We start from the raw sequence: 23,742 nt of genomic DNA, 5'->3' as shown, positions 1-23,742 counted from the left end.
TGTGTAACAATCGCGAAAACCTAAGAACTCGATATGAATTTAGAGTTTTCATGCTTTTTCTGGCACACCTTAAACTCACTACCACACATTAAAGTTGGACAGTATGTCCGGATGAACAGCTAGAGGCGTTTTTCTCGACAAGGGAAGCTTTTATTTAAGTTCAAGGTATTGCTTTCGCCCAGTAATTTGCAAAAGTCTGTTAAATAATGTACCCTTGTCATGATTAATGTATTTGCATTTCGGTAATTTTCGAGTACATTGATTGATCATTCATCATTTCGAGCAATAGCAGCAGCAGTAGCAGTAGCAGAAGTAGTAGCAGTAGCAGCAGCAGCAGCAGAAGCAGTAGCAGTAGCAGCAGAAGTAGCAGCAGTAGCAGCAGCAGCATCAGCAGCAAGAAGCAGTAGCAAAAGCAGCGGCAGTAACAGCAGCAGTATCAGTATCAGTAGCAGTAGCAGAGGTAGCAGCAGTAGCAGCTGCAGTACCATCGGCAGTAGCGGTAGCAAACGCAGAAGCAGTAGCAGCAGTAGCAGAAGTAGCAGCAGCATTATCAGTAGCAGTAGCAGTAGCAGCTGTAGCAGAAGTAGCAGCAGCAGTATCAGTAGCAGTAGCAGTAGCAGCTGCAGCAGCAGCAGCAGCAGAAGTAGCAGTAGCAGTAACAGTAGCATTATCAGTAGCAGTAGCAATAACTATAATAACGCACACACTCAATGTAGCCCTGCACTAGGGAAACCCTGTGTCGTGGGTGCCATGGACACACATATAGACAACCACAAATTACAGCCAAACTCACGAGAGAAATAAATATAGGCCATACAAATATTTCTCCCGGCCCGGGAATCGAACCTGAGCCCTCTGTGCGGTATGGTGGCCGTTCCGTCACGGGGGTTGTTCAAAAAATATAAGACAGTGAAATGAAATAAGATATAAAAAACCGATTAGAGGGAGGTGTAGATCTTGTTTTGCTGATCCCAGATGCGTTAATAACTCATCATTCATCACCATTTCAGCTAAAAGACGTCCAGTTTGTTTCATCCAAAGAATGCCACGACGTCCTGTCCTGTCAGCGGATTCGAACAGCCTTTACCAGATCATCAGTCCACCTTGTGGGTGGTGTACTCATGCTGCGTGTTCCGGTACGCGGTCTGCCACTCGAGAATTTTTCAACCCCATCGGCCGTCTGTTCGGCAAGCAATGTGCCCTGCCCATTGCCACTTAAGTTTTACAGTTCTTAGGGCTATGTCGGTTACTCTGGTTTCCTTGCGGATATCCTCATTACTGATTCGATATCGTAACGCAACTTCAAGCATAGTCCTTTCCATTGCCCTTTGAGTGACCTTGAGCTTTCTTATGAAACCCATAGTGAGCGATCTCGTCTCAGTGCCGTCAGTCATCACTGGCACACAGACTGAAGAATTTTGTCTTGAGACACTGTGGTTTCGTTTAAAATGGCGATTACGTTAGTTATGATAAGAGTACAGATTTGTTTCCATGCAATAAAAAACAATTTGATATTAGTAAAAACATTCAGTTTAAAGAACGTTTCTGCAGCTGCAAGTCATCAAAATCTTTATATATAAGTTCTTCGCGTCTAAAAAGTCAGTCCAGTAACACATCTCCGTGGACATTGTCGCCATATACGTCACGAACGCATGCCGGCTACCCCGGTATTCAGGCTGGCGGCATTATGCGAACTCATATTCGTTCCTCATTTCTGACTCATTATGTTCCATGGTATATTACGTTATTATTTTTTAATTGTCGTAACGTTGTGAATAACGGTTTTTCAACAGATTGCACTATCTTTGTTACGTTGAAAATAGTTTTGTATAATTATTTGTGGATTGCACCTATTTTGCAATTTGAAAATAGGTTTGTATAATTCTTTGTAAATTGTACCTATTTGCCAATATGAAAATAGGTTTGTAGATTGAACGTATATTATAATTTGAAATAAGTTTGTTTAATTATTTGTGGTGGTGTTTAATTAGTTGTGTGTGGTTATATAGGTTTGTATAATCCTTTGTACTTTGTAACTATTTTTACAATTTGAAAATGAGTTTGTGGATTGTACCCATTTTGCAACGTTGGAAATAGTTTTGTGTATTTTTATAGATTGTATTTATTTTGCATTTTGAAAATACTTCTGTATAAGTATTTCTAGACTGTACCTTCTATGCTATTTGAAAATAGGTTTGTATGAGTATTTGAGGATCGTAGCTTTTTTTGGTTACTTTGTAACGTAGTTTTGTAGAGTCCCCTTCCCGTATGGGCTAGCGTGGCAGACTATATCCTAAAATCACGCCTTAGAGGAGACCCGTGCCCGGCAATGGGAAGTATAAATAGGTTGATGATGATGATGATACGTATAAATTGTATCTATTTTGTAATATGAAAATTTGTATCTATTTTTGCAACGTTCAAAATACTTTTTTATAAGTCTTTATAGATGTAACATATTTATATCAACTGCCTCCGTGGCCGAACGGTTACCATGCCGAACTGCCACGCAGAGGTCTCAGGTTTTTCGGATCCGACATCCGAATCCGCTGACAGGACAGGACGTCGTGGCATTCTCACTGTTTTATATAATTTGAACTGCCCCCGTGGCGGAACGGCTACCATACCGCGCAGAGGGCTCAGGTTCGATTCCTGGGCCGGGAGAAATATTTATATGGCCTGCATTTATTTCACTCGTGAATTTGGGTGTAATTTGTGGTTGTCTTTGTGTGTGTCCATGGCACCCGCGATACAGGGTTTCCCTAAGTGCGGGGCTATGTTGAGTGTGTGCGTTATTATTATTATTATTTCGCAATTTGAAAATAGTTAAATATTTTAGGTAATAATTAACAACTCCTATCCTTATAATAGATGCTCCTTTGACTACAAAGATGCCATCTTGGATTATACTATCTCAAGTGACAAAGGCCCTAATCTAACGATTTTGAGCCTTATAAATTAAGTAGTTACTGACACTTATTAATATACTTAAGTTTGACAACTCGCAAATGGTACCGTAATCAATGATTTAATCGTTTAACTGATTTTATTATGTGTAAAAGGTTTTTAGGTTCGCTCCTTTGAATATGGCTCCAAATAAATGACCTAATTAGTCGTATTCAAATTGTTTGTTAACTTAAGTATATATGCATATCACAAAAATAATCGAATATCATGGTGGTGAAAAAGTCTGACATTCAATAAAATACTTAAGTACAGCGAACAGCTACATATCTAACCAGAGCTGGTAGCTTTAAAGGTGCCTAACTGGGTAACGAAATACTTTCATAGATTTCTCATAGATGGCGCTACGGCTAAAAAGTCGTTAAAACCCAAATACAAATATCCGACAACAAGCACATAGAAAGTTTCGTGAGTCCCGCTGGTTCGTTCTGTGGCTTAGTTGGAATAGCGTCTGCCACGGTTTGCTAGAAGATATCGGTTCGAATCCAGCTCAAAGGATTTTTTTCTAAGTGTTCGATCTTTGTATTAATAATTATAATAAACTAGTGTAGTAATTTCACAAAAAATAATTGAATATCTAGATAGTTATCCAGATATTCAATAAAACTCTGAATTAACTATACATGTTCTAAAAAAAATAAGGCAAATACAACACTCTTGATAATAAATAGTCGAAATTTTAAAAACATTTCAAATTCCGCACTTAAAACCAAAAAATACTCGTAACTCAAAAATTTATAGAATCGACAAAAAACATACAGTCGAATTGCCAACTTCTTTTTTTGAAGTCGTTTTAAAAGTTAAAAAAATGCTGAATAGATCTTTGTTGGCGACAAACTTTTTTATATATGTATATACTCCTTTTAATTAGTTTCATATTTCGAATTTGTTTTATTATTATATTAATTGTTTTTGATATCGATTGTTTTCTGTGATATGTGAGAGTGCTAACGTTTTCGGAATATTCGCCAAAAATATGCGTTTCTCGTTATTCCTTGTTCTCCAGCTAGCGTTTTTAGAACTTATTGCGAATAATGTGGTTATTTTTATTTATACTTAATACTTAGTTATCCATTAATAAACGAGAATATAAATATATTCCTTTCATTTTGTAATACTTTGGACTTGCAAGTCGTAGATTCTCAATTCCATTATTTTGAGTTCCGACAGTATATCGCACATGAAAACTAATATAGTATTATCTCAAAATGGCTGTAATTTATATTAAAATTGCCTATTTAGTTTCAAAGCGGCAGTGTTGTCCTGTCAGTTTGAAAATAAATCGAATATGAATGACACATCAATAAAGCGAAATTTTGGAGAAAAAAATGTTAATATAACGCGATTTTGAGACAAAATATAATATAACGCGATTTTTGAGATAATACTATGTTAGTTGTCAAGTGCGATACGCTTTCATGAGTAATTTGATATTAATAACGATATATTTATAAATATTTTTTTCAGACCTAAATCAAACGTTTTGTACCCTTGATAGGAAACAATAGTTTCATTTCCATATGTGTAACAATCGCGAAAACCTAAGAACTCGAACCCAGCCCGTTACACCAAGTACCAACTTTATTTCGTACAGTCAACAGCACGTGCAGTTCAAAATTTTGTAGTTTGGATCGTTCAACGCTAAACGTACATTTGACTTATGCTTGTTATTAAAAAAGGTTTTCGTAACTTTTAAAAAAATACTTTCCGCATTTTGTGTCACTTTATTATTGAGCTACGCACGCTCAATTAATAACACAACACTTTAATATTCTTTAAGAGTAAAGACAGATACAATTTTATTCTAGTGCGAACTTAATAGATTGCATTTTTCACATATTTATAACAGGAAAAGGTATTTATGTATATTAAATTCTCTGAGTCTTAATACCGGATTTCACACGCATTGTCTCAAATCTAGTTTGACTTGTAGATTAAAATAATTAATGACTTAAATAATTAAAAACAATAATAATATCATACGGGATGTTATGCAGTGTCAGGTTGCAATTAAGATCAGGTCGTATTTTGCATATTACACTGTGTATTGTATCACACCCGAACAAATGCTTATTGAAATGTATTAGTTTTGCAAACGATTACATAGACTTTGTTACGAAGACGAACCGAAACGTCCTCGTTAAGCGACTCTTTTGGGTTGAAAATGAGTTCTATCTCGGTCATAACATTTATAAACACTACTAGAAAATCCGTTTGGAAGCCTTTGGATCCAGTATTTTTTTTTTAAGAAAATGTATTTATTTATTTATTTATTTATTTATTAGGAAGACCAACAGCTTAAAACTAAATTAAGTAATAATAATAACGACATAAAGCCAATTACAGGTCCTCACAAATAACAATCGATTTTCAAGTTCTAGCACACAATTTTCAAGAAAGAAAAAATAATCAATTACAAACATAGAGAAAAATTAAAAAGTAAACGTCAACAGGAGTCACAAAAATGCCTCACCAATGCATTCCTCGCCGAAGTCACACTTGTATTAAATAAATCTAGGTAAATAAATCTATTTTACACAATTCATTAAAGTTACTGCTGGCACGCCACATAAACTCGTCCTGTCTATAATTGTCTATATTTACTTTTGTCATTTTCAATCTTCCGTGCGTTAACTGCTTCCGTGGCCGAACGGTTACCATGCCGGACTGCCACGCAGAGGTCCTAGGTTCGATTCCCGGGCCGGGAGAAATATTTGTATGGCCTACATTTTATTTCTTTCGTGAGTTTGGGTGTAATTTGTTTTTGTCTATGTATGTGTCCATGGCACCCGCGACACAGGGTTTCCCTAGTGCGGGGCTATGATGAGTGTGTGCGTTATAAAAAAAAAATCGAAGTGTCTCTTAGGCCCTTTTATCTTTTAGCAGTTGACTGTTTTTATGTGTATCATTAAATGGTAATTTTTCATATTAAACTAAATTCATGGAAGCCTTATAGCATGTAGTGGAATGTAAGCTGAGAAAAAATGGCTATTCTTCGGACATAATTTGAACTCTATGAGAAATTATCAGTGCGCATGCGCTTTCGTTGATGTCTATCGTATGATTTTTATGGCTATTGATCGTGTAACACTACAAATTGAAAAATTGGGTTTAAAAAATTATCAATACCTAATGGCCAGTCCGTATCAGGAAGTATATTTAAGCATTTTCATAGAATCCTGCACTTTAAACACGTGTTTTTTAACCCTTTCGTGCCGCATAACGGCACTGTTCCGTGCGCCCGCGCACCGGGTCTGACCCGTGTATTATTATGTACAAAGTTAATGACTTCATTATCTTAAAATTTAGTTTGACTGAGGTTTTCTTGGGAAATTTAGTTACACAGTACGAAGGTTTTTCTTCGATGATGAAACAAGTTACACTGAGATTTCATTCTAATAATAAGTTTATTGAATATCACTACCAAGATATTATTTTTTTATATAATTATTCGACTAGTTTGTTATAATTATAATGAAAACAAACACTCGAACACCTCGTCAATAGCGTCGCCATGTTTGAGGTCCCGGGTTCGATCCCCGGCCTGGTCAATGTAGGAAAACTAACTTTTCTATATTGTCTCGTGTCTGGGTGTTTGTGGTACCGTCATTATTTCCGATTTCCATAACACAGGTGCTTTAGTTATTTACTTTGGAATCGGAGCAACGTATGTGATGTTTTCTAATATTTAAAACACTAACTTCCTTCGATCCAGCTGGATTCGAACTAGCGCCTTCAGCATACCGGGCCTGAGATTTAATTCGTTTGAAGTCGGATCCAACCGAACGGACCACAAATTATTCTCACTTTTTATAAAAGGGCACTGTGAACAAACAAAACTTTTTCGCTTCGCAACTGGAAGTGCAATGTGCGATTTCGTCGAGGCTCGTCAGTGGATCATTTCACCGCACCGTCGTCAGTTGCGCCCGCGCCTCCGGTCAGAACGCAAGTGTGGTCCGCGCACGTCCCACACAAGTGTTCCTTTAGGCCAATCGTAAAGTGCTGAAAACCAAACTGTGTTAGTGACATGGTTTTGTGCTCATATCGGATTCCATTAGTGTGTCATTGATAACGTAAGTGCGGTTACTTTTGAAAATTATAACACATTTTAAAAACTTATTTTTATATAAAATCGCGTATGTGGTAGTTAACCGTTTTTAAAATACAATGGCCACTTAACGTGAGTTTAAGTTTGCGTTAATGTGGTTTCAAAGTGTGCGTAAAGAGCCGATAAAAAAAATAAATGGGGCAGAGAATGTGCGACAGTTTAGCACGCGAGCCAATACACACAAACCCAATTCCTATTGGCGTTTAATTAACAATCGTCTGAGATCGTGCACGTATTTAAATTATTTAGAAAAGCGAGTCGTCGGTGGCAAAAAATGCACGAAATCGCCGAAGCGGCGCCGCCGACGCAGATACGCGTGTGAGGGGTGTCGCTTCATCATACGAGATATAACGTTACATTTCGAGTATTTCGCTTATTAAAATGTTAATTAAAATTAGGTATCAGTTTTTTTAGAGAAATACTAAGCTGGAAGTTTGTATGTATTCAAACACTTTATTTTACAAAATTATAAGAGTCAACAATACAAACCATATAAAAATAGTGTCCAAAAGTGAAATTGTAAAGGGATTTCTTCTAACCAAAGTTTAACCCATGGCATTTAATATCGCTATAAATTGTATTAGAATTGTATCAAGTGTTAGGTAATATTTATTACATGATTCTTGTTTACAACTATCAAAGTCTATTTATTATCTAGTACAAAGATCACTTCAACTGGAAATGTGATATTAAAAAATATATGACATTAAAACAGAAACAAATTAAAACCTAGTGATAACCTAGTTGGGGGAACACGTGCCGCCTATAAGAGGTCTAGGCTCCGACTACCACAAAAAATCTGTATCTCGGAACATTTTCATTTATTTCTTTGAAGAGATATTTAATCTCTCACCCTCGTAGGGTCAAGATGGTAAACTAAAGCCTAAACACTACATGGAAGAGACACGTGGCTTGTTATGTCACATAATCTGCTTTGATATGGGTCACATCAACGTGTTCCTGCTAGTGAAGTTACTATCATCATCATCATTATTCAGCCATACGACGCCCACTGCTGGGCATAGGCCTCCCCCAACGATCTCCACGACGATCGGTGCTGCGCTGCCCGAAGTTACTATCTTGTATTCCTAACCTAACATGTTGATGTGTCCTCGCCTATATCAAAGCAGATTTTTTTTGTATACTAATAAAAAATTCACCCATATGCATGTATGTATGTTTTGAAGAGTGTGAGCTAGACGCAGGAAGGTATGCCTCAAACTCACTGCAAGATAAAAAACATAAGCCTTTTACTGTAAATTGAGCTCACTTTAGGTAAAGATTAGTTGGAAGAAATCCCTTATGAGATAAGTTCGATTTTGGATATTTTTTAACGTATTTTATTATTGACTCGTTAATTATTTTGTTCTACAATAAAGTGTTTACATATGTACACTTCTATATAATTTTCTTTTCCAAAAAACAAAAATTATTACGTAACACGGGAGAGAAAATTCCATTGAAATGTCTCTATTAACAATCGAATGGAACTGTTTTTCCGCACATGAACGTAGTAAAAAATTTAAATTTTGCAAAACTTTGTTTTTATTTATCGAGCAAAGTTTAGTCAACCGTGTTCTTGCCCCTATACTGCCGCCGTTAGTTGAAAAGACGCATGTGACATTAAAAAATATAACAAATTTTTTATACTGTCGTGATCAGTAAAGAAGCCCAATCTGTCACTATTTTTATTATTTCCTAGGCGTATAATGCATGAAGTTACTGCAAAAGAAAAGTAGATATTTTTAATTTCATACCTTTAAATATTATTATTATATTATATTTTCTCGGTTTTGAGTTTTTGTCACAAGCGCCCTTTCAACTAACGGTGGCAGTATAATTAATTCCCGTTGTCTTTTGGTTTCACTAACAATTAAAGAAAATAGATTCTCCGTGTGGTCGAAATACGTCAAAACGTCTATTTTTGATCTTACATCATGTTAAGGTTATTTTTAACATTATTTCGTTTACAATTTCATGTCCTATCACGTGACTTTGACATTACTACTTATACTATTCTACTTTGTTTGTCATTTTTAATCTCTCTCTTGTCTTCTAGAAAATAGGAGAGAAGAGATATTATTTTACGAATTTTGCGTATATAACACTCTACGGTTCATCATACCAACTTAGGATTTACTAGAACACTAAGTTAAGAATTAAAAATTAGAATACATGCATTTGGTTTTGCATGAAAACAGGGACCGAAACTTGCCACCTTAAGTGTTTTCAACTATCATAAAATTCTTACTTGATTATTATTTAAAGGCATTACAAAATATATAACAAAAAACAAAGAAACATAGAGAAATACATTCAAAGATTCTTTTTGATTGACATTTATATATAACACATAAAATTAAACAAAAAAGCTCGTGATTTTCATAGTAATAAAATATGAAGTCGATCTGACAGGCGGAAGTTAAATAAATATTCATGTTATGATTGAGATCTCATACTAATTGGGAAAAGAGTTTATGATATATTTAAACAGTTGATGAGATGTTTATATAAATATTTATTAGGCGCACCAATTGTTACTGCAATATTTCATTAATACATTTCAAAAACTTAGTCTAATCGCGTAACTAATTATAGGTGAGCACCACATACAAAAAAATTTAATGCTTAAAAAAGTACCAAAAATATTTTACTTTAGAAAATCTTTCTAAAGTAAAATACACAACACGAACCGAGAAAATTAAGAATTAAATTTCTGAAACCTAGCAGGGATTGAACGAAAATATCCGCGTGTTTGGAGCAGTCATTAAACAAATTAGACATACGAGGTATGGGGGAATTGGAACCCTGTACTGTCCTACGACGAGGTGGGTGAAAAAGCCTTGTGAAATCTTGGAAATCTGATGGGAATCTTAAAATTTAAATTACCCAGCAGTTGCTTACATTTATAAAGGAAAACCATATCTCAATATCTGTAATAATTTTCTTAGTGTTTAAAATAAATAAATAAATAAAAATAAAATAATAAATAAAATAAATAATAAACACTACGCTAACTTCATTTTTGGACCTGTCCTGTTTGTTTATTTTTTAACAATATTTGTTTTGTTTTTTTTTTTCGAAATATCTTAAATTTTTTAAAATTGCATACAGGGAACATAATATCAGTAAATAAATATGACTGCTTACAAAAATAACAGAAAATGACGAAAAAATAAAGTTGGTGTAGTGTTGGTGTTGAGGTATTGATCTAATAGTTCTCTGCGCTTCGAAAGGGGTGTAATTTCAAAATCCGCAAGTCTCAATGTCGTATGATTAAAGTTTTTGGAAAGACCAATTATAGAGCAACATAGATGAGATATTTATATAACATTTAAGAACGATCTCAATTAAATGACCCTTCAAATGTATAAATAAAAACTGCATTGATATCAGTCCAATCGTATGGAAGCTACGATATCACAAACAAACACACATTGCGTGCGTCCTGGGCTCAAAGTTATCACCAATAAGAGTTGATATTTAAAGCCATTTCAAAAATGTATCATTCGTACATGTAAAATACCTATTGAATGCAGCGGGTTTTCTTGTAAAATTTTGAGCTAAGTTTGTTTTTTTTCTATCATGAAAATATTTAGGAATCGTGTTTTCACACAGTATAGTAATCAGTGTATATTCTCAATTTTACTATTATATTTTTTCCGAAGTGATTGATTCAAGACTTTCGCTGTTATGTGGAATCAACCAAGGTCATTTGAGGTTGTGTAGATTCTTAACCCATTGCACGCTTTACAGTTATGTACGGGTCTCTTTTAAGAAGAGGATTGGGCTATGGTGCAGGACCCCGGTGGCTTACATTGTGGACTCTAGACGTGGCGCATACTACACCTTATTAGTCGTATATCAGATACCGATAAACTTCAGAAATAATAATAATGTTAGGAGACTCAACATACCTTGCTTTGTCACTGGCATAATGCACTTAAATCGATTTTAATATCAAACGTAATAAATAAATGTCCAAAGATTGCATATAAAGTCACATACGTTAGGGAATAATTATTATTTAGCGTTACCCACATTTGAAATTGGAGTTTTGAGTATTACTTTATATGGACTGGTGCCCACCAGTGCGCGGCGGTCCAGGGATCGATTCCCGGTAGGACCAATTTGTGAAATGAACTTTTCTAGGTTCTTAGGTTTCTTTTTTTAGGAACTTTTCTAGGTTCTAATTTGGGTGTTCTTTGGAAAGCGTCCCAGTGATGCTCTGGTACTTATAGTACCGGGAATTCTCTAGTTTGAGAGCAGACAATTGGTGTGGTTGACGTTGAACCAAAGCGATGTGGGGACTAAATACAAAGACTGTGTTCTTCGATAAGCAGGTTTCAAGGCGATGTATTTATTCCTTTCGGTGTCGCTGCTAAATTTTCATAAACATTTATTGAAAATGCGTAAATACAAAACATATTTGTTGGTTTCATTCTATTGAGGGATGATCATAAAATTAATTTGCCCCAGTAACAATGGAACACAGAACTCCACCGTAATATTACTATATTGCGGGGCTAGTATGTTAGTGGCGCATACGCAGTGAGAGTTAGAATGTGTTGCACCGACCTGGAACAAAGGCTTAATATTGTGTTTTAATTTTTAATCTGTATTCTTGTAATTAGTACGCAGTTATTTATGATTTATGGTAATTTATATTGTATCTTACCCACAATCTTGTTTTTAACAAATATTATTTTCGACAGAATAATTCTCAAAGGGGTTATGTTTCAATGTTTAAGAATATATTGTGGGTAGAGTTGTGCTTGTTGTTGTTGGGGAATTACAGTAATATATCACAACTTTGATAATTCCTGAAGTTATTAAAAACAACGACAAATTATTTAGGTGCCATTTTCGTAAATTCACGATTCGTCGGTTACGCCTTTGTGGAATTTAACGTTATCTGATCACCTGATCGATGTTAGTTTCGCGTTGCGTGCGCTTATGTATTTATCATCGGTTTAAGTTTACTAGAGGTTCAAATATACAATTCAATGACTCTTTCTGGAACATACGCGAAAAAAATTCTATAGTCACAATAGCAATTCTTAGAATAATTTTTATAGTGTTGATATCTCCATTAGAAAATCCTACAGCCGCATAGATTGAAAACCGGACACTACCATCTGGAAATGGTTGCTTTCTACCCTTATAAAGTCCAAGCTTAAGCCGGTTTTTAATTAGAATTTAATTAACTCTTAATTTTCTTGTTAAGAAATGTAATGGTTTACTTACTAACTCGGTTTCCGTCGTTATCTCGATCGAGCTCCACATTATCTAATGAGATTTACTGAGAAAATTGTGTACTTCCTTGTTTTTTTTTGTAACCTCTAAACGTCCGGCTGCTGGGCACGTATCAGGTAATAATTTACCATGTTGATCAAACGTACCTTTAACACTGATGGACACTCAACAGTCATCATCATACGTTCCACTGCAGCGCACAGGACTTCTGTAAGGAGAGGGTTCAAGATAGTCTCTTTAGGATTAGGATACTCAATGCAAGGGTTGGGGATTTTGTATATTTTATAAGGGTTGTGAACCGTCTTCAATATGCAGATTTTAACGACTAAACATTGACAAATAGACACATGCCGCCACAGTGACGTGAACCTTCGCGTCATCGTCGTCAAATGAGACGCAACCGTTCTTCTGTTGGGCTACTATCGCCTTATACTTCTTCTTCAAGTCCCTCTCCATTATTGAAGGTCGGAAGACTGTTTTCTATATCCTTCTTTGTTCAGAGCTAGCTTAAACAGTTGTTCCACGATCTTGCTGCCGATACTGCCTGATAAAGCCATGATATTTTCCTTCTTCCAACCTTTCGCTTCCCACTTACTTTGCCCATCATTATGGTATGTAATAAATGACATCTGTCATGTCGCAGTACATAACCCAAGTAGGCATCCTTCCGGTGCTTGACAGTGCATACCAGATCCAACTTCTTCGCCATACGTTTAAGGACCTCAACATTCGTGATCTTGACCGACCAATTAATGCGAAGCATTCTGCGATAGCACCACATTTCGAACGCTTCAAGATTCTTCGATTCTTCCTGAGGTCTTCTTTTATGGTCCATGATTCGCATCCATAAAGAGCGACTGGCCAGATGTAGCACTGCAAGAGCCTAGTGCGGAGTTTAATAGATAGCTGCTAACTTTTCTCATTGTTTCAAAGGATGCCCGGGAACCTTACACTACACTTACATTTTTGACATAAAAAGTTGTCTACAAAGTTTGATTCACAATTTCAAGTTTCATGTCGTGATGTAAACAGTACATTTTTGTGAGTTACGTCCATTACAGTTGTAAAGGACAATATATTTTCGAAATGTTGTGCATCTTCCGACTTAGTTTTATGCGCAAAAAGTTTGAATGCCTATGAGATGAATCCAACAAACCTGGTACTTATTAGACAGTTGGAACAAATCGTGCGTTCTCACTACCAGACCATTAATCTTTTTGTGAATAAAACTTTCATTTAAAAACACACAAAGTAATCATTAATTCATCGCAAAATTCTCATAGACAAGAGCCGTATTTTCGAGCCATCACGAAACAAAATTCGTTCTACATAATTACAAATTTTACTTTTCTGCTCTCTCTTGTCTTAAGTTAAGTCATTCTATAAATTATATAACATGAAAAGTTACTGCTGTTAAGTAAAAAGCTTAAGTAAAAAGGATAACAGAAGCGAGAATTGATAAATTAAGCGTTGCGCTTTTATCTAGTTAAACGACAGTGACAAATGTTTCTCGGTTAAGTCTAGGTGACTTGAATTGTAGAATCGATTTTCTGCACTTAGAGCATTTGTAAAGTGATCGTGTGTTTCTGCTCCGGGGACAGATAGAATATATTGTTGAAATACAATTGTACAGTGTACTATGTCACGCATTCATATTATACAAGGGGTTCAACCAGTGTTACCAGGGCCCTTGAGTTGTAAATTGCGTTTACTGAAATGTTACATTTTCGTGAAACGCGCAATGGTATCGCTATACTTGCGATTTATAGGCGCTTGCAACGAAACAAATGCGTGACTGCATCGATACAGTCGCTTATGTTGAATAATTAAGACCGAAAAATCTTTATAGGTTTATGCACTTTATTTTACTTTTGTTAATTGTACATTTATAAGTGAAATTAATGAATCCATTAGATAAAAAAATAGTAATTAATTTAAAACGAGCATCGCGTTTGTGTCGCGTTTGCATCGCGTTTGCCAAGTAGCGCGCGTGTATAAAGGTAGACGATTAGTGGCTGCATTGATTAACTTCCTCTGGGGCCGAACGGTTACCAGGCCGAACCCTGGTTCGATTCCCGGGCCGGTAGAAATATTTGTAGGCACAGTTATTTCTCTTGTGAGTTTGGGTGTAATTTGTAGTTGTCTATATGTGTGTCCATGGCACCCGCGACACAGGGTTTCTCTAGTGCGGGGCTATGTTGAGTGAGTGCGTTATTATTATTGCTACTGTGTAACCACTCTTAATGATAGATATAATGATTTATGTACGGCCTAAATAAAAAAAAACAAATAGGTCGAGAAATATCCGGCTTTAATCAGATTGATCTAAATGTATCAATTTCGTTCGCGTCACTTACGCCTGCCCATAACAGTTGCGGTGCCACTTATAGCCTTACACCGCAATCACCTTGTCATCTTTAAAACATAAATTGACAAATTCCAAGTGCCTGTAATGTCACCAGCACCCTTACCGTTCAAAACCGGAAATCAGTAGTACTTCCCTAGACGAAGTCTTTCACTAGAAGTTTCACTCTCACCGATATAGGAGATAATGGGTCTTACATCGTGTGACAGTTTTAATAGCCTCAGCAACCTGACCTCCAAAATCGTTTATATTCTCTGTATTTATCATTTTTTTAATTTATTTATTTTGTTGTGTGAAATGTATTTTTATAAAGTTACTGTTACCTTTTCTCTTTTATCCCACATTTTAAGTAACAAAACTAATAATTAGTTTAGCAATGGTTCGTTCTTGTTGTTTTACTATTTACGATTATTGTTGCTAACTATAGAGATGTTTTTATTTATAATATTTTAAGTTATGCGTTAGTTTTATTAGATAAGATCTCTCTTTTTCTAATGATATATTATATTCTATGTGCCTTTAAACGTATTACGGTGGGTTAATAAAGTCGGTTTCAATATTATGTCAGAAATATTGAAGCATTGTTCTATTATACGTCCCGCTGCTCGGTTTTCGTCTAAGAGGGTTGAGTTATGAAATAATAATAAAGCAAAGGCCTCGTTTTATTGTTTTAAAATTACAAAAAAACTTTAAATGTTTCAAGTTTTCGGTTTCTTGTGGATTTTTAATATTGTCACGTGTGTTCCGCGCCAATGTAAATTGAGCCTAAGCGGGGACACAAACGGATTTGGCTCTCAAATGCACGAATTAAGTGCTCATCGTCCGATTTAGTAGCCTATTGGCATAGTGTCTGTCAGTAGAGAGAATAAACAGACCAGACAAAATGCGCTTACGACGTATACTTCGTGAGACCAATAAGTCTATACGAAATAAAACGTAATGAGATAACAAAAACAAGCACAATTTAATTTAGCATTCGAACAGAACGATTCAAAAGATTAGCGGCGGTAGTCCCTGTGGCAGCAAGTACCTTTGAACCTCTAGAATTTAATCTCTAAGTTACGTTAATTTGTGAATATCTAGTAGCAATATCTCTAAATTCTGATTCTTCTTATCGTATCGATGGCATGCACTATTGTGGCCCCGAAATTAGCCACGCCGACCGTGTCACCAGTAGCCGAGATAATATCCTTATGTGTGTAGGCGTTAGGGTACGCATGGCAGGATGTTACGTGGGACTCCGGAGCCTGCACTGCACGGCCTCACTCGTCTGGGGGGCGGGTCGGAGGACAACCGACTCGCCCCTCCGTTGGCGCGGGAGCCCTGGCGTAAGCTAGGGCGGCCGGGCGGCGTCGTGGTGAATGTTCACTGATCCCACGGCGCCGACTCAACCGGCGAGAGGGAAACCCGGGGGGGTTTTAGTGGGGTAGGCCCTCAAGTCTGGAGGGAGAGTCCCCACATAACCCCTGAGTCTCCCTGGGCTCAGGGGTATCTATAAAGATTTCCCCCCGTCAAAAAAAAAAAAGGATGTTACGTGGGTCATCGTTTGAGTAGAGCTCCTTGTGAAAGAGTTTGTTCAGGGAAGTACTGCCGCCTTACCTTCGGCCGCCAAGCAGAAATGTGAGCATTACTGCGTTCGGGTTTTGTAGGGTATGGGTGCTGGTGAAATTTCGTCTCAGGCTGACGGGCGCAGTGAATGTGCCCCTCATATCTTTGTGATTTTCAGCTCTGAGTGGCACCGTAACTGTTTTGAACAAGCGTGTACCACCAGGCGTATGAGATGTTCGTCCCATTACTTGTTAAAAAAAAGGTATGAACCATCTGAAAATCCCCACCTAAACAAATCAAACTCCGGTTAACCTGAATCTGAAGCCTATTTAAAGATTTCCAGATCGGCCATGACAATTCGTGTCCTGGAGGAAGACTCTTAGAAGGCCGGATAAAGGTAGATAGTACTTTTTCGCGCCAAAGGTCACGCTCTTGTCAACTAAGAAACCATTCGGATAAGACCTACACGTCGAAAAAGGTACACGTGTGAAGTCCTCAAATCACGTTGGACCAGCGTGGTGAACATGAGCCTTTAGGCTTAGAGGAGACCCGTTAAAGATTATACTAGATACGAATTCTATTCATCATCAGTCATACGGACCATTATTGCAGTTACTTAACAAAATAAATTGTCATCAAAACGACAATGCTTACTGTAGTTATACAACAAAAAAGTCCACAATTCGCAGGCTAAGCTTTTATTGTAGTATAATTGGCCAGGTCATTCATCTTCAAGGGTCACCTGCTCCATTTCGAGGCAAAGATTTTTTGCTGTAATTAATTACGGTTTTTTATCTCCCGCCATCATCTGACGTGGTTAATGGTACTTGACTTGGTAACAAAGTGTTTTTTTTTATTTAATTTTTAGAATGGGCTTTGAATATATGTATTGAACTTAATAAATTAATTGTTTTATAATTATCTGCAATTATCGTTTGTATTTATTTGTATATTTTTTGTGAAAGTACCAGCTTTTTGTTATAATGGATACAAAAATCGAACAAACTTAAGGGGAATCACCGGAGGAGAAGCCCAAAAATCAAAAGTGTTAAGTATTTACTATTATATAACGGTCTTTAAAACAAATATACGATACGCCTAAGGATATTGTCCAAATAATGTATTATTTCGTTACACGCTAGGATATACTTTACTCGATCATATAAAATCCCGAAAACAGTCCGAAATAAAAGTCTGACACGAATTATTTAAGAATAAAATACCTAATTTTGCACATCATTTTTATATGGAGATATTTCTCTTTAACCATTACAAAGAACCTGCTTAATTTTGGTTTTTAACTGAAACCCTATAGTTATTAAATTCACATTTATTCCAAAACTTGAAAATTGCGCAGCTGTTGTTGCAGCAACGCACCGCGCCGCCTGCTGCCCCGTCAGTCGCCATCGGGCGCGTGTCAACGTCGGATCTGTGTCAAATTTTCTCCGTCTGTTCTCATTTTGTTCATATTAATTTATTGCGCGCGGATTTCTGGACTCGAGGGGTGGCCTACCACACCTAACCTAAAATCTAGGTTAGCGTTAAAACATTTCGCCTAAAAGAAAAGTTCCGGCATGACTTTAACCGTTTATCGCTCTCCCAACTTAGTTACGAAACGAATCAGCAGATGTTACGAATCTGTCTGTGTGCTTGCTACAGATTTTTGTTTTTGGTTTTAGCGGTTTTTTTGTCGTCACTTATGAGAAACCTATGAAATTTTCTCACAGATGGCGTTACGGCAAAAAAGTCGTTAAAAACCAAAATCAAAGAGCTGCAAAAAGAGCATAGAAAGATTCGTAAGATCTGCTGGTTCGTTCCGTGGTTTAATTGGTAGAGCATCTGACACGGATTGTCTGAGGGTGCTGGTTCGCATCCAGCTGGATCGAATGAATTTTTCTAAGTATTCGATTCTTGTTATTAATAATTATAACAAACTAGTGGAGTGATTTCACAAAAAAATAATTGAATATCATGGAATATCATTCAATAAAAAACTTAAAAACTATGAAAGTTTTTTATTCACTCACTGTTAAAGCAGAATTCATTAATGTAGTAATTGGAATTTGGAGACAAGAAAAATCATATGTTGTCTCTATTGTCCTTTCCATAGCAAGCCATTATCCCAAATATTTTTCTCTATCGCTTGAAATGATTTGATTTTAATGAAAACCTATATACATTGATATAAATTCGAAGTAGAAATCACATGTTCTGACTTGGCGTCATTGGATACCTAATAGATTATTTTTATTATCTCATTAATTAAAGAATTCCCAAGATTCAAGTACGAAATTTAATTTCTTAATTTTTTTTCCAATTTTGCGAAAATCTTTATCTCTACATTTAATCTTATGGATGAAACCAATACAAACCTAAATTATTAATCGTTCAAATCATTTTTCGTTTATAAATGTAATAAAATGTGACTATATTAATGTTTGTAGATACAGAGTTTTACTAGTTTTGCTTCCTTGTAAAATCTTTATATCTGTGCACTTATTTTTTATATACAGTGTCAATGAGTAGAGCAATCTCATGAAATTAAAAATATACTTCTTATAATTATTAATACAAATATCGAACACTTAGAAAAAGTTCCTTCGATCCGGCCGGATTCCTTAAAAATCCAGATACAAAAATCTGACAACTAGCACATAGAAAAATTAGTGAGGTCCACTGGTTAATTCCGTACTTAGTTGGCATAGTGTCTGGCACGGTTTACTAGAAGACATCGGTTTGAATCCGGCCGGATCGAAGCAATTTCTTTTTAGCAAGTGTTCGATATTTGTATTAATAATTATAACAAACTAGTGGAGTAATTTCACATAAAAATAAATGAATATTATGGTGGTGAAATATCCTGACATTCAATAAAACACTTAAAAATATACTTCTTAGACTCAATAACAATATAATTGTCAATGGTTTTTATAACGGATAAATTAAAAATATACTTAACATTGACACTGTATACAATAAACAAGCGCAAAGATATAAGGATCGGAAATAACCGAATGAATAATTAATGACTGTTTTACAAGAAAATAGCCTGTCTATAAATTCGTACCATTAATTACATTTTTAGTTTCTATTTTATTAATAGGTCTGATTCAGATCGTTCATTATCATTAATTAATGATGCAATAAACGGATCGTTGATTTTAATCATTAGGTTTATTTTTTATTATGCTTTCGGTGTAAGAATGATGAGTCATTACTGTTTATGAATAGGATCATCCTATATCTTTACATGTCATTCTAAGTGAAAGATGTTAGTATTAACGATGTAATTTTCAGTTAAACTTATACATACAAGGATCGATGTATATTCTAGCAAGTTGTTATTAAAAGCAATATTGTAACTACAAGATCAGTAGGAGGTCCGACAAGTTGAAATCTCTTCATTTCGCGCAGGGTCACGCTAGGAGCCATATTAGGACCATATTTATATTAGGCCTGTTATTAGAGCTCGCGTGTCATGTCTAACAATTGATTTATGACTTGTTGGTTTAATAGAAACGTTGTGGGGAAACTCTGTCGATCGAAATGAAATTGTAGTGGTGAATGTTTATATTAAAGAAACTTAGTACTGTTTTAAATACCATGTTTAGAACTTTCCAGGCCTTATTGGACAAAAATAGACTCTGAAACGTTATACACTGAAGAATTACTTCTGGGTTTTCAATTAATGGTATATACTAATGGATATATCGATATCAATCCTGGAACAATATAACATGACGTAGACACAGAGCTTTGATTATTAATAATTATAACATTTTTATTAACAAAAATCGTCCTCAAAAATTTGTGGAATTACATTAACCATAACCAAGTCTTATTGAAATCGGTTACCGGAAAGTAAGTCAAATCCAATATACCGGATTCAACCCCTAATTTGCCACCCTTAGAGGTGGAATATTTTCTTTAAATTTAAATAGAAACACTACTGAGGTTCACAAATCTCGGAGCAATCGGGTAACATATACACAGAAAAAAATATAGTCTAATTGAGAACCTCCTCCTTTTTTTAATTCGGCTAAAAATAAACCTGTGTCTGACTACAGAGCACGGCTCACTTAAAAAGAGTCTCAAATCAAATATGTGTCAAATTATCATTTCATGCACCTTTCTAGAGTTGGTTTTTGTTAAGCGGATGTCATCGGCCAAATCAAAGGAGCTCGAATCACGCTCAAAAACCACATGCAGCATATTAATTAAGCGTTTGTTTTAATGTAAGTTGTTTATTGCGATTATAAAGTACCTAATTACATCTTTACTAATGCAAGAAAAGTGAAAATTGTCTTTATTTACACCTAGCATACAGCATTTACAATTTGATTTGATCGTATTACACTAAACAACTTTTATCCTTTGAACGATTTTGTATGGTACTTAGTATCTTAAAAACAAGGGAGAAACAAGACGCGCGCTTTGTGGTAGACGACACGTCTGTCCTTAACACTTGCAACAAAGATCTGAAGGACACTGCCACTGCGCCCGTCACCCTGAGACATAAGCTGACAAGTGGACTTGTGCCTGTAATTTTACCATCATGATATCAAAGCCTCACCTTTCTACGACAAATGTAAAAGAACAGAAGCGCTGATGCATCTGTTACTGAAGTGTGATAGTACTATGGCCATAGGAATATTTGGAATTTAAGATATATTAATGGAGATATAAATGTTATTCTGCATAACCCTTTGAATAAAATAGCCAAAATGAGTTATACTTACGTAACTGATTGCATAAAACCCAAAAATAACCCGAAAATTAGACACGAAATTGGAGATTTCCTGTTATAACTACCATATACATAGTATAGTGTTAAAAGCTTTGTAACATAAAAAGAAAAAGTCATCCTTGTCACTTTCCATTAGGTCGTTAGAAGGACGTTAGAAGCTTAGTGGACGGTCTAGAAAAAAAGCGATAAAGAAACTTTTCAACAGGACATATCACGTAGAGTGTGCGAGGAAATTGCACGAATTAATTCCGCCTGGCTGGGGTTCCACCCCTATGTTGTGGATATTCCAAGGATTCCCACAAAGTGCTTCGCTTCCACATGTATATGGCGACGGCTATGGATTGGAATTCCCTGCCCACAGACTTGATCCCTGATCGGTATAACTTGGATCTTTTCAAGGCGACAATGAATAGGCATTATTTAGGTGTGCATGCTCCATCGTCGACTTCCATCAGGTGAGATGGAAGTCAAATAATTTTTTATTACGCCTGTTATGATGTAGAAAATCGTCAAAAATTCACGTTAATAAATTTAATTTTTATCATTTTGTCATGAAAGATATATTTGATCGGAAATCTCCGTCGTCTTTCGAAGTTACCTTCTACATCAGTACGTTTTATTATAGACTAAGTATATACGTATCTATAATAAAACGTGTCAATGTGGAAAGCAACTTCGGAAGACGACGGTCATGAAGATTTCCGATCAAATCGATAATGATCTTAAAAAGGCTGGAGTGCGTAGTGAGAAAAATAGGACGCTTTATATGAGAAGATTGATGAATGTAAGTGAAGCAAGAAATATCTGTTCGGATCGGGCAAATTGGCGATTAATGGTTTGTGCTTTACTCCAATGGGAATAGAAAGGCGTATATGTATGTATTATTTATATTCATTGAACACCTAGGTGTTATCTTTTCGTATCTCTCTACTGTTGTAATGGCTTAACAAACTGTATATAAATTTATAAGACAAGACAATGGAAGTTTCTTTGTGTGTACTGATGGTACCAAAACCATATGGATGGTACCAACGGTGTCTAATTAAATAAATTAATACACGTACACTTACACCGACATGAAAACACCCTTCACGACTTACACATTGTTTTTATGCTGTACATTGTTGAAAATCAGTGCCGTGCTTTTCGACAAAACTTATTTGGCTTGCTGTAGCAGCACACAATTTCTTTTTTGTATGGTAACAAATGACGAGACGAACAAGTCTGTGCCTGGTTGCAAGCGATAGCTAACCTACCTATCTATAACTAACATATCTATAGTTTTTAATCGCAAAATTCTGGGGGTACTGTCACGTCTCATGTGCCTGTAATTACATCAGCACCCTTACCGTTCAAAACCGGAACGCAGTAATGGTAACATTATTGCTTGGCGTTAGAAATAGGTAAGGTGGAAGTTCTTTCTTGGATGAACTCATTCACTAAGAGCGCTACTAGATATTTTGACTTTATTGACTCTTATACTGTATCGTATCGATTCATATATACTCATCTATATCAGTGGGGTACGGTACGTCATACAGTAGTAACTATATGGTCTTAAGTTTTTTTATGATATAAAGTGAAGAGCTGAATAAGTCGTAAGCTTGGTGGCAAGCGACACGCCTGTCCATAACAGTTGCAGTGCCACTTAGTGCTTTAAATTACTAAGATCCGGGAGGCACTTCCACTGTACTCGTCCCCGTGAGTCATAAGTTGACAAGTCCATGTGGCTGTAATTTCGCCAGCACCTTTACCCTTCAAGACCGGAATGCCTTAATGCTAACATAACAGCTTGGCGGCAGATATGAGTAAGTTGGCAGTACTTCCCTGGATAAAATGTTTCACAAAGAGCTTTACTACTAAAATATTAATACTTTAATCAACATGAATGTTGATTAAAATATTAATTTAATCTACTACTAAATTTGTGTATCGAATGTAATTAGAAAAATTGCTTCTTAAATGTTGTGATAGTCGTACAAAAACATCAGGTGGCTAGATAAAAAAAAGGTGTATGGAGTATTTTAAATCAACCTTTAAAACCGGAATGCTGCAATGCTTGCACAACTGCTTGGCGGCAGAAGTTAGTTTGATGGCAGTATTTTTCTGGACGAACTCTGTCACAAGAATCTCTACTGCAGTAGCAGTAAAAAGTCTAACTAGCTAGTATAATGCAAGTTGTTTGTTATACATATTTAATTGTACACTTTTATATTGTTGCGAGTGTTTATAGGAAGATAGTAAACGTGTTATCTATCTATCTATTTGTCTACGTAAATAAACATAAAGTCGGAGAAGTGACTCGCGGTCCATACGGTAAGCCACACAAGTTAATTAGCCAAACCTAACAGTAAACTTAGCTTACCTATATATGTATGTACGTACAATACATATTAATAAAACAAGTATCGTATGGTGTGCATACAAAGTCAATGTATGGCGGGAAACCTGTAACGTAATAAAGTTGCTTACCAGTTCGCTTACTGTATTTGCAAGTCGTCGACGCGAATGCAAAGCTGCGTTTTGAATCAATATTTTTCAGTATAGTGTGTTTAAGAACAGTATGCTTTCTTTGAATTTTTAACTAATTCCTGAAGGACTATTTCAATTTGCGCTTTCATTATGTTCCAAATATTAGAAATTACAAAAAAATACACTCTGTGTTTCCGCTCTGCTCCAGGCGTTCTGGGTAGTTCTTCAAAATGAATTCCGTGGTCTAGCACTCATAGAGCACGAAGTTCTTTAGTTTGAGAC

The 23,742-nt window shown here is 35.8% G+C and overlaps 1 long non-coding RNA gene across 1 annotated transcript in view; it reads left to right on the top strand.

The window, feature by feature from the left end:
* Positions 1–6,890: 6,890 nt before the first annotated feature.
* The window catches only part of LOC113229624, a 152,393-nt gene continuing 135,541 nt past the window's right edge, over positions 6,891–23,742 (top strand). Inside the window, exon 1 of the long non-coding RNA XR_003310427.1 lies at positions 6,891–7,037. This is a non-coding gene — a long non-coding RNA (uncharacterized LOC113229624). The remainder of the gene's footprint in view (positions 7,038–23,742) is intronic.

Source organism: Hyposmocoma kahamanoa, unplaced genomic scaffold, assembly GCF_003589595.1.
Source record: "Hyposmocoma kahamanoa isolate Upper Pololo Valley unplaced genomic scaffold, ASM358959v1 62, whole genome shotgun sequence".
Taxonomy (NCBI): domain Eukaryota; kingdom Metazoa; phylum Arthropoda; class Insecta; order Lepidoptera; family Cosmopterigidae; genus Hyposmocoma; species Hyposmocoma kahamanoa.
Note: the sequence above shows the minus strand (reverse complement) of the source record. Positions and strands in the feature narration are given on the sequence as shown.